Raw genomic sequence first — 11,661 nt, forward strand, 5'->3', positions numbered from 1 at the left:
TGTCTCAGAACAGAGGGATTGCAGACCATTCTCCACTGATGTTCTGGCCACTTTAACTCTGTTTCTGTTGGCGCTGCTCAACCCTGCAGCGTCCCGGGATGTGCGCCCCACACCCGGCGCCCCTGCCCTCACTTCCAGGACCGGCGCGTCTCTGTCCTTTGTGTTTCTAATGCCGCCAGCCACCGGCCGCCCTGTCTCTGTCCTTTGTGTTTCTAATGCCGCCAGCCACCGGCCGCCCTGTCTCTGTCCTTTGTGTTTCTAATGCCGCCAGCCACCGGCCGCCCTGTCTCTGTCCTTTGTGTTTCTAATGCCGCCAGCCACCGGCCGCCCTGTCTCTGTCCTTTGTGTTTCTAATGCCGCCAGCCACCGGCCGCCCTGTCTCTGTCCTTTGTGTTTCTAATGCCGCCAGCCACCGGCCGCCCTGTCTCTGTCCTTTGTGTTTCTAATGCCGCCAGCCACCGGCCGCCCTGTCTCTGTCCTTTGTGTTTCTAATGCCGCCAGCCACCGGCCGCCCTGTCTCTGTCCTTTGTGTTTCTAATGCCGCCAGCCACCGGCCGCCCTGTCTCTGTCCTTTGTGTTTCTAATGCCGCCAGCCACCGGCCGCCCTGTCTCTGTCCTTTGTGTTTCTAATGCCGCCAGCCACCGGCCGCCCTGTCTCTGTCCTTTGTGTTTCTAATGCCGCCAGCCACCGGCCGCCCTGTCTCTGTCCTTTGTGTTTCTAATGCCGCCAGCCACCGGCCGCCCTGTCTCTGTCCTTTGTGTTTCTAATGCCGCCAGCCACCGGCCGCCCTGTCTCTGTCCTTTGTGTTTCTAATGCCGCCAGCCACCGGCAGCCCCGTCTCTGTCCTTTGTGTTTCTAATGCCGCCAGCCACCGGCCGCCCCGAACAAATAATATAAAATTTTTATTTATTTATTTATTATATTTTTAAATTTTTATTTTATTCCTTTTTATTTATTTTAAAAATTTTATTTCTTATATTTTAGGTTGTTAGCCCCCACAGAAACCATCAAATTGCAGTCAATGGTTTGAAAAGAGATACAGGTATTTGCTGTTTATATTTTTCCTAAGAAGTGGGAGTGTAAATTGTATCCAGTTTTATACTATTCAAATACATTATTTCGATTGTTTGCATCTCTGGTTAACTGACCATGCATGCCTGGTTTTTAAAAACATTTTTCACTAAATATAAGATAAGATAACGGTGTAAGTTTGGAAACAGAGAAAATACAGAAAACAAAGAATACCATCACTTAGATATAATGACATATCCATACTGGTATATGTTCTTGTCCTTTTTTCCTATATGTGTGTTCTTTTATTTTTTCCTCCAAATTTGAAACACACTATACATCATTTGTAACATTTTCTTTCCATTTGATACACTGTTAGAGGTATTTTTCTATGCCATTAAATAGATTTTATTTTTAATGACTGTATCATATGCCATTGTAAGGATATGCTATAATTCATTTAGCCATTCTCTTAAAATATTGAATTATTTTTATATTGAATTATTTTAATTATTTAGCCATTCTTTTTCAAAATATTAAATATTTTATTGTTTGCAGGTCAAGGTTTTTTTCCTAATGCTACTATGTTCTTTTACATAAATCTCTTACTATCTTGGATTATTTTCTTTGAATAAAATCATAGAAAGGTCACAGGATATATATATATACACACATACATATGTATGTATATATGAGTTTATTAATCCTAGAATCATCAAGCTGTTGGAAAATTTTAAGGGTATCACACCCTTGAAAAAACTCATTCCTGTCTCTTTATGTATATATATGTACATATATATGCACATGTATCCTAAATATATATAACGTGTACCATAAGACATCTCATATGTACATATGCATATATACATATATCAGTAATCCAGTAATGAATAACAAGTTATTCCACTATATATGTAGATATAGATGTAAGATATCTATATATATATAGTGGAATATATATATATATATTAGGCTATATAAAAGTCTTCACTTCTTCTTGTCTGTGTCATGTGGATTATAGACTTTTTATTTAAAGTTTTAAAAATGGCTCATTCTATTGAATCAGTAATAAAAAAAACCTCCCAACAAACAAAATCAGGAGCCAGATGGCTTCACGGACAAATTTTACCAAACATTTAGAAGAGTTAATACCTATTCTTAAGCTATTCGAGAAATAGAAAAGGAAAGGAAAACTTTCAAATTCATTTTATGAGGCTGGCATTACCCTGATACCAAAACCAGATAAATACTCCACTAAAAGAAAACTACAGGCTAATATCTGATGAACATGGATGCAAAATTCTCTACAAAATATAAGCAAACCAAATCAGTACATTAAAGAACTGTTCACCACTATCAAGTGGGATTTATTCCTAGGTTGCCAGAATTGGTTCAGTATTCACAAATCCAATCAACATGATACATCACATTAATAAAAAGAAAGGATAAAGAACCATATGATCCTTTGTTAGATGCAGAAAAAGCATTTGACAAAGTACAACATCCATTCCTTATAAAAACCCTATATAAAAGTAAGTTTAGAGGGAACACCTTAACAGAGTAAGTCCAGATACAAAAAAAACCCACAACTGAAATGCATCATCAGTGGGAAGAACTGAAACCTATTCCTCTATGGTTAGGAACAAGATAGGGATGTCCACTTTTATCCAGCTATAATACTGCGAATCCTAACCACAGCAATCGAACAACAAAAAGAAAGAAAAGGAGACAAACCAGCGAGGGGAAGAAGTAAAACTTTCTATTTGTAGATGATGCTTGATACCTTATGTAGAAAACCTGAGAGACTCCACCAAAAACTGCTAGAACTGATAACATGAATTCAATAAAGTTTCGGGATATAAAGTCAACATACAGAAATCTGTTTCATTTCTATATGCCAATAATGAAGCAGCGGAAGAAATTAAAGAATCAATCCTATTATTTACAATTGCACCAAAACCCATAAGATACCCAGGAATAAACCTAACCAACAGAGATGAAAGACCCGTACTCTGAAAATTATAAAACACTGATAAAAGAAATTGAAGATGACACAAAAATGGAGAAGCTTGTTTCCATGCTCATGGATTGGAAGAACCAAATACTATTAAATATCTATGTTACCCAAAGTAATCTTCACATGATGCAATCCCTATCAAAATACCAGCAGCATTTTCACAGAGCTATAACAAACAATCCAAAAATTTGTATGGAACCACAAAGACCCTGAATAGCCAAGCAACCTTGAAAAGCAAATCTGTAGGAATCACAATTCCAGACTTCAAGTTATATCAAAGCTGTAGTGATCAAGGCGGTATGGTACTGGCACAAAAACAGACACATAGATCAATGGAACAGCACAGAAAACCCAGAAATAGACCCACAACTATATGGTCAACTAATCTTTTTGACAAAGCAGGAAAGACTATCCAATGGAAGAAGACAGTCTGTTCAAGAAATGATGTTGGGAAACTGGACAGCCACATGCAAAAGAATAAACTGGACTGTTTTCTTACACCATACATAAAAAATAAATTCAAAATGGATGGGAGCCTAAATGTAAGACAGGAAACCATTAAAATCCTAGAGGAAAACACACATGCAGTAACCTCTTTGACATTGGCCTTAGCAACTTCTTACTTAATACATCTCCTCAGGCAAGGAAGCAAAGCAAAAATAAACTATTGGGACTTCATCAAAATAAAAGCTTCTGCACAGCAAAGGGAACAACAAAACTGAAGAGCAACCCTACGGAATGGGAGAAGGTATTTGCAAATGACCTATGTGATAAAGGGTTAGTATCCAAAATATATAAAGAACTGGGACGCCTGGGTAGGCGCGGTTGTTAAGCGTCTGCATGATCGTTAGCGTCGGCTCGGGCGTGATCCCGGCGTTATGGGATCGAGCCACATCAGGCTCCTCCGCTATGAGCCTGCTTCTTCCTACTCTCCCACTCCCGTGCTTGTGTTCCCTCTCTCTTGCTGGCTGTCTCTATCTCTGTCGAATAAATAAATAAAATCTTTAAAAAAATATGTAAAGAACTTAGAAAACTCAACATCCCAAAACAAATAATCAATTAAAAAACAGGCAGAGGACCCAAATAGACATTTCTAAAGAAGACATCCAGATAGCTAAGGACACGAAAGATACTTTCAACATCACTCATCGAAATACAAATCAGAGTACAATGAGATACCATCTTACAACTGTCAGAATGGCTAAAATTAACAGCACAGGGAACGACAGGCTTTGGTGAGGATGTAGAGAAGGGGAACATTCTTACACTGTTGATGGGAATGCAAACTGGTGTAGCCACTGTGGAAAAGCAGTATGGAGTTTCCTTAAAAGTTAAAATAGAACTACCCCATGATCCAGCAATTGCACTAGGTATTTACCCAAAGGATACAAAAATACTGATTTGAAGGGCACATGTGCCTGGATGTTAGAGCAATATTATCAGTAATAGCCAAATTATGGAAAAAGCCCAGATGTCCATCAACTGATGAATGGATGAAGAAGATGTGTGTGTGTGTGTGTGTGTGTGTGTGTGTGTGTGTAATGCAGTATTAGTCATAAAAAGAATGAAATCTTGCCATTTTCGACAACTTGGATGGAGCTAGAGTATTACACTAAGCAAAATAAATTCGAAGAAAAATACCATATGAGTTTCACTTGTATGTAGAATTTAAACAAAACAAACAATCATAGGAGAAAAAGAAGAGAGGCAAACCAAAGGAAACAGACTCAACTATAGAGAACAAACTAATGGTTACCAGAAGAGAAGGGGTGGGAGGTGGGTTAAATAGGTGGTGGGGATTAAGGGTGCACTTTGATGGCACCAGGTGTTGTATATAAGTGTTGAATCACTAAATTGCACCTGAAACTAATATTACAGTGTGTTAACTAACAAGTTCAAATAAAAACTTAAAAATAAAAAATAAAACTGGCTCATTTTGTCAGTAGAAAAATCCTGTAAATATATGTGTATTCAACGTTCTTATACTATGCATCTATTTCTCTCACTCTCAATATAATATTCAGTCAACATAATGTGCTGATTCCATGTAGATGGATTTTCTTCCTGCTGTCTTCTGGAAAAAGACATATCTTAACTGCACAGGTGATTTGTTCCACCTTTTATAATCCTCTATATATACTAAGCTGACAGAGTGTTAGACAAGGGAAGAATGGCTGATCTCTGAAAGGAACGCCATGCCCGCTAATACAGATATGTGGGGAAATGCATATATCTGGCATAGTCTAACTGCTGTTCAGCATATAGTAAATTGAACTTCATACTCAAAAGGGCATGCTGCAATTATCTTAGAAGAAAAAGGACTCTTTCAATGATCTCCAAGTTTGTCTTTTGAGGAAGTTAATACGTGGTAGAAAATAATAGTTGTGACTTAACTGCAAAGGCAAAACTAAAGCTTTCAGATGATCAAATAGAAAAATGTCTATTCAAGGTTGGAGAGAATTTCTTAAATAAAATTAAAAAGCCCAATCATAAAAAGAAAGTTTGCTAAATTTGGCTATATTAAACTTCAGAATTTCTGTTCATCAAAAGACATTACAAAAAGAATGGAAGGGGCACCTGGGTGACTCAGTCGGTTAAGCAGCTGCTTTCAGCTCAGGTCATGATCTCAGGGTCTTGGGATCAAGTCCTGCATTAGGCTCCCCTGCTTAGCGGGGAGTCTGCTTCTCCCTCTCTTCCTCTGCCTGCCACTCTGCCTACTTATGCCTTCTCTCTCTCTCTCTCTCAAATAAATAAAAATCTTAAAAAAAAAAAGGAAGACAAGAGGATATACTTTTTTAACACCTAAAACTGTCAAAGGACTAGTTTCAAAAATGTATAAAAATTTCTACAAACCAAGAAAAATAAGACAACCCAATTAGAAATATGTGCAAAATATAGGCACTTCAAATAGAAACTCATGTGGTAAAATAAACATCTGAAAAGATGCTCAATAAAGTGGGAAACTGAAAAATAAAGCCACAGTGAGCTATTAAGCACATCCAACAGATTAGCAAATTCAGAAAGTCTGACAGTACTAAGCATTAACGAAAATACAGGACAATAAGAACTCTTGTAACTATTGGGAGGTACTCTCATTTATAAATGACTATATATTGAAGCCATATCTAAATTATAATTAGAGCTAATAGTTTTGTCTGGTGAGAAATTGAATGAGTTCTAAGAGGTAACTTGGGATGGCTAGGTACCACAACAAAATTGATAAATAGTTTGGAAACTAAACTTTGGAAAATAGTTTAAAATTTGGTAAAATAAGAAAGATACACATGCTCTATACCTAATTCCACTCTAGGTATATACCTGGAGAAATACAAGTACATACATCCAAGTATATATGTAAAGGAATGTTCATATCATCACTGTTTGTAATAGTTTCAAAGTAGAAACACCCTGAATGTCCATTTGCTAGTAGAATATAGCTATATTATGTTGTGTTTGTACAATGGAATACTTTACATCAATACAAATAAGCAAATTATGTCTATATGGCTAATACGGTTGAATTGCACAAGCATATGCTGAGCGAAAAAAAAAAAAACAAAGATAAGAACTTACCTATATTACCATTTTATCATAAAATGTTTTAACAGGAAAAATAAACTGTATTACTTAGGTGATAAAACTAGAGAAAGCAAATCAAGGAAATAATCCTTACAAAAGTCAGGATAGTGATTACCTCTGAGGGGGATGATATGAGAATATGGGGCCTTTTTGGGTATGTATGATGTTCTGTTTCTTTACCTGGGTGGTGGTTACATGGGTATTCTCTAGAATATATTTTCTTTATTAAACTGTTGGTATGCGTTTATTCTCAATCTGTATGGATTGGGTTAAACTGTATGAAATTGCTATTTTTGTAGGTCAAAAGCAGTTAAATATTGGCAATTTCTTATTGTCTGTATGTTTATTTAATTAAATTGCTAAAAAGAAAAATAGTTTGTTCTCCTATAATAAACAGATGCTGAGTGTGAAGATAAAGGGACAGTAAGACAATTGAAGTCAAAATGTACTTCACAAATGGGAGTCAAATATTTGATTTCTAATTTCTAAGCAAAATGTTCCAATTTAAAATATTGTTTCCACTTTAATTTCAGATTAAGTTTAATGAAGATTATATGTATGAGGTCTAGGTGTTATTAGGTTGGTAATCAAGTTCCTATGGTGTTAAAGCTTCTATTCCTTAGAAGTATTAGATTAAAAAATGAAGCCACAAAAGTTTACATGAAAATATACAGAAAGAGTTGTCATTAATAATTGACTGTATATATTGATGCTACAACTAAATCACAACTGAAGAAAACAATTTTTGTTTGGTAAAACTGAATGATTTTCTAAGGCAGCTCAGAACCAGTGGTTGCCACAAAATATTTTCAAAATATTTTTAATAGTGGAAAACTTTAATGATAGATGTAGACAATGTTTGTTGGCTTTACTAAGTTAGCTACTAAGAGTTAAACAAGACAAATGACATAGTAGAATTCTGCTCAAGAAAAACAGGTAAAAGAACATTTAAAATTTTTTGGTGGAGAGACCCAAATTGTTTCTGAAGTAGGATTTAGTATAGCAAACATATTTGAGAAATTACAGTCCCTACCCTACAAAATGATATAAAAGGAAAATTAGTATTCACATTCTCAACCTTTGCAGAGAAAGTAGCGTAATGAATTTATAAGGACAAAAATGTACAAAGAACACAGCCAATGAAAAAGATTGCTTAGAAATTAAATCTTTTTCCTTCCTGTATCATATACAATTCCTGAGCCAGGCGCATGATGTGGAAATTAAAAAAAAAAAAAATCTAAACATTTTCCTTGTGTTTGGTATGTTCTGGTTATCATTTACTTTTTCAGGAGAGGTAAGGGGAGGTGGAACTGGGAAGAAAAGAAAAATTAGAAAATTAAAATAATTATTTTCCATACTGCTGATATATTTGGTATCACTTTTTCATCAATTATTCTTATTTTACTAATTTTGTCTATGAAATGATAACATCATAGGTTATTATATGGTGTTTTTCTTCCTCACACATTTTTGCATATGTGAATTTGTTAATGTGATAACCTTTTTAAAAAATAACACATTCATTTTTATAGTTTTCTGTTATTTTTTGAATTTTGCAAGGTTATATGTGCAGAACATTTTGGGAAGCCAATGAAAATAATAGTGATGAAGTAGAAGAAAGGGCTGAGAATTTTCTACAAACTCCTGAAATTCCCTTTATTTTTAAGAACTCCTGAAGCTGTGAGAAACACCTGAACCTTTGGAGAATTATCGTTCCCTAAACCCCCTCTTTTGAAAGCATTAGGATTTTAATTAATAATTATCATTAAGAATCTATATATATTGAGCCAATATTTTATAAACAATTGATGAATAATAAATATCCTAGTTCCTATAACTTTAAAAAGGTGTTATTATGGAATATTTCAAATACACAAAGGAGAGAAAGGAGCTAGCATAATGAACCTCCATGTACCTATTGCTCCCTGTTTAAACAATTATTAACATTCTGCCATTCTTGTTTCATAGAACCTCTTTCCCATTTTCCTACAGCATTCAGCTGAAGGTGGTATAGATTCTGAGTACTTATCTAGCACATAGTATATACATTTAAGATTTTCCAAAGGATAAAAAATGTATGGAAAAATATTAAATATCAAGCTAAAAGCTACTATTATGTATATGGTAGATTGTGGACATCATTGAATAATAATGTTCAGCTGTCATTTTCTTTATGTTGTGGTATTAAGCAAGTTGCAGTCTGTTAAGAAGCTCAATCTTGGTAGGCAGTATCTCTTAACATTATTATTTAACTTTGGAAACCACAGATTTGTAGTTTATAGCCAAGAAGAGAATAGGCTGTATTTAAGCTTTTGTTTAGTTTAGTCCTTTTTAAACCACAAACGTGTAAGATTCTTTTAAAACATATGTCAAACAGATTCCACGTCAAATCTCTCACCCATGTTATACTTCTGTACTTTAAATAGCTAATAAGAGTTTTATATATTAAAGACATGCTGTTGACTCTACACACAGTATATTCCAAAGTGGAACTCATCATCAAATATGAGAACTGTAAAAGGATATAAGCAGCTATATGCTGAAACATCTGTTTGATGGATGAGAAAACTGATCTGTAAAGTTAAGGGGACTTCTTGATGGGTCAGTGGGGAGACAGTTATGGAAGTATCTTCAGATTTCTATCTTATTTGACAATAGCATTAACTGTGTCTAAATTCTTTATAAATATTGCTCATTTAATATTCACAATTTTATGAGATGTAAATACATTATTATACTTATTTTATAGAAGAGGAAACAGAATCCCAAGGTGATACAACATGAGTGATAGAGTTGAGGATTTAAATGCAGGCAGCTCAAGGAGAACAATGTGGCGGATGGCGAGGAGTCGGAGAAGAAAAGAAGAATAGAGGAGCTGCTGACTGAGAAAATGGCTGATGGTGGGTGTGTGGGGACACTGGAGACTGGGAAGGTCCCGCTGGAACCATGTAAAGAAGTTCCTCGCGATCTGGACCCTTCACACATCTGATTTTGAACCGAGCACTGAATCTCTCAGTTTTTGTTAGATACATGTAAAGTTCTGGTCATTGGAGCTGGCAGCTTAGGATGTGAGCTCCTGAAAAATCTGGCATTGTCTGGTTTTAGATAGATTTGTTATAGACATGGACACTATAGATGCTTCCAGTCTAAAAGCAGTTTTTATATAGGCCTAAAGATGTTGAAAGACCTAAGGCTGAAGTTGCTGCAGAATTTTCTAAATGACAGAGCTTCTAATTGTAATGTAGTTCCACATTTCAACAAGATTTCAGGATTTTAATGACACTTTCTATCGGCGGTTTCATAAAATTGTATGTGGACTGGACCTATCATAACCAGAAGATGGATAAATGGCATGCTGATATCTCTTCCAAATTATGAAGATGGTGTATATTAGATCCAAGCTCCATTGTCCTTTTGATAGATGGGGGACAGAGGTTTTAAAGGAAATGCCATGGTGATTCTGCCGCCTGGAATGACTGCTTGTATTGAATGCACACTAGAACTGTATCCTCCACAGGTTAATTTTCCCATGTGCACCATTGCATCTATGTCAGGCTACCAGAATACTGTATTGAGTATGTAAGGATACTGCAGCGGCCCTAAGGAGCGACTTTTGGAGAAGGAGTTCCATTAGATGGAGATGATCCTGATCATATTCAAGTGGATTTTCCAAAAAGTCCGTTGAGAGAGAGAATCACAATATAATATTAGAGGGTGTTACCTATAGACTCACTCAAGGAGTAGTAAAATGAATCATTCCTGCAGTAGCTTCTACAAATACAGTCATTGCAGCTGTGTGTGTGTGCCACTGAGGGTTTTTAAAAATAGCCACAAAGAATGCATATATTCCTCCTAATACTTGGTATTCAATGATGCAGATGGACTGTACATGTACACATTTGAAGCAGAGAGAAAGGAAAACTGCCCAGTTGTAGCAAGCTTCCTCAAAATATTCAGTTTCTCCATCAGCTAAACTGCAGGAGGTTTTTTGGATTATTTAACTAATAGTGCTTCTCTGCAGATGAAATCTCCAGCCATCACAGCCACATTAGAGGGGAAAAAATAGAACACTTTACTTACAGTCAGTAACCTCTATTGAAGAGCGAACAAGGTAAGCTCTCCAAGACATTGAAAGAATTGGGACTCGTTGATGGGCAGGAGCGACAGTTGCTGATGTCACCACACCACAGACTGTACTATTCAAACTTCATTTTACTTCTTAAGGAAAATAAATCTGCACATAATAGAAAACTCATGAAATATGCTGCATGGATGCTAAGAAATTTAAGTGTCATTTTAGCATTGATGTTGCTGGAATTTGACTTTTAGTATAATGAACCACTCTTTTTAAATTTATAACTACGCTTGAAGACAAATTTTGGGATTGGTACTTGTAAGCATTTTCATTAATGATATGGGAAATGATGTCTGGAGAGAGAGATAATGAGCAAATCTATTCTTTTAGAGGAGAGGCAAGCACTCTCTTGTGTCTGAATTTTGTTCTTATGGTCAGAATGAATTCCTCAGTTTTCATTTGAGCACCCACATACAGAAGATGTCCCTTTAGAAAAAAGAAAATTAAGTTTTAAATAACATTGAATATTACACCCTGACATCTAGAGCATATTGAACATAGCCTATTTCTTGCTTGATTTAATATTCATTTAATTGTAGTTATCAAATGAATATTAATCATTGCAAAGTTTACCTTGTCCATACTAATTTTAAATGGTGTTATAGCATGGAAATGGGAACTATTTTCATGTTTACTTGTAGTGCCATAGAGGCCAATATGCACAATATGAGAAAGCCAAGACTACGGATATTTAAAGAAAAAAAATACAGGCAGCTCTACCTCAGAATTCGTCTAACCACTGTGTTCTCTATTTTTCCCAAATCATTTTATAGTTTAACCTTATGCAACAATATGTAACGGCTGACTTCTCATCAAAGACTAAAATCTTATCATTGTCTTTCAAGATCTTGGAGAAAATATATCCTCAGGTCCAAGAGCTCTGACTTTGAATCTGGATTGCTGAATTCAAATCCCAAC

The 11,661-nt window shown here is 35.7% G+C and overlaps 1 pseudogene; it reads left to right on the plus strand.

Annotated features, from left to right (window-relative positions):
* The first annotated feature begins 6,747 nt into the window (after nt 1–6,747).
* LOC121105189 lies at nt 6,748–10,831 on the plus strand (annotated as a pseudogene).
* Nucleotides 10,832–11,661: the final 830 nt, after the last annotated feature.

Source organism: Ursus maritimus, unplaced genomic scaffold, assembly GCF_017311325.1.
Source record: "Ursus maritimus isolate PB19 unplaced genomic scaffold, ASM1731132v1 scaffold_25, whole genome shotgun sequence".
Taxonomy (NCBI): Eukaryota; Metazoa; Chordata; class Mammalia; order Carnivora; family Ursidae; genus Ursus; species Ursus maritimus.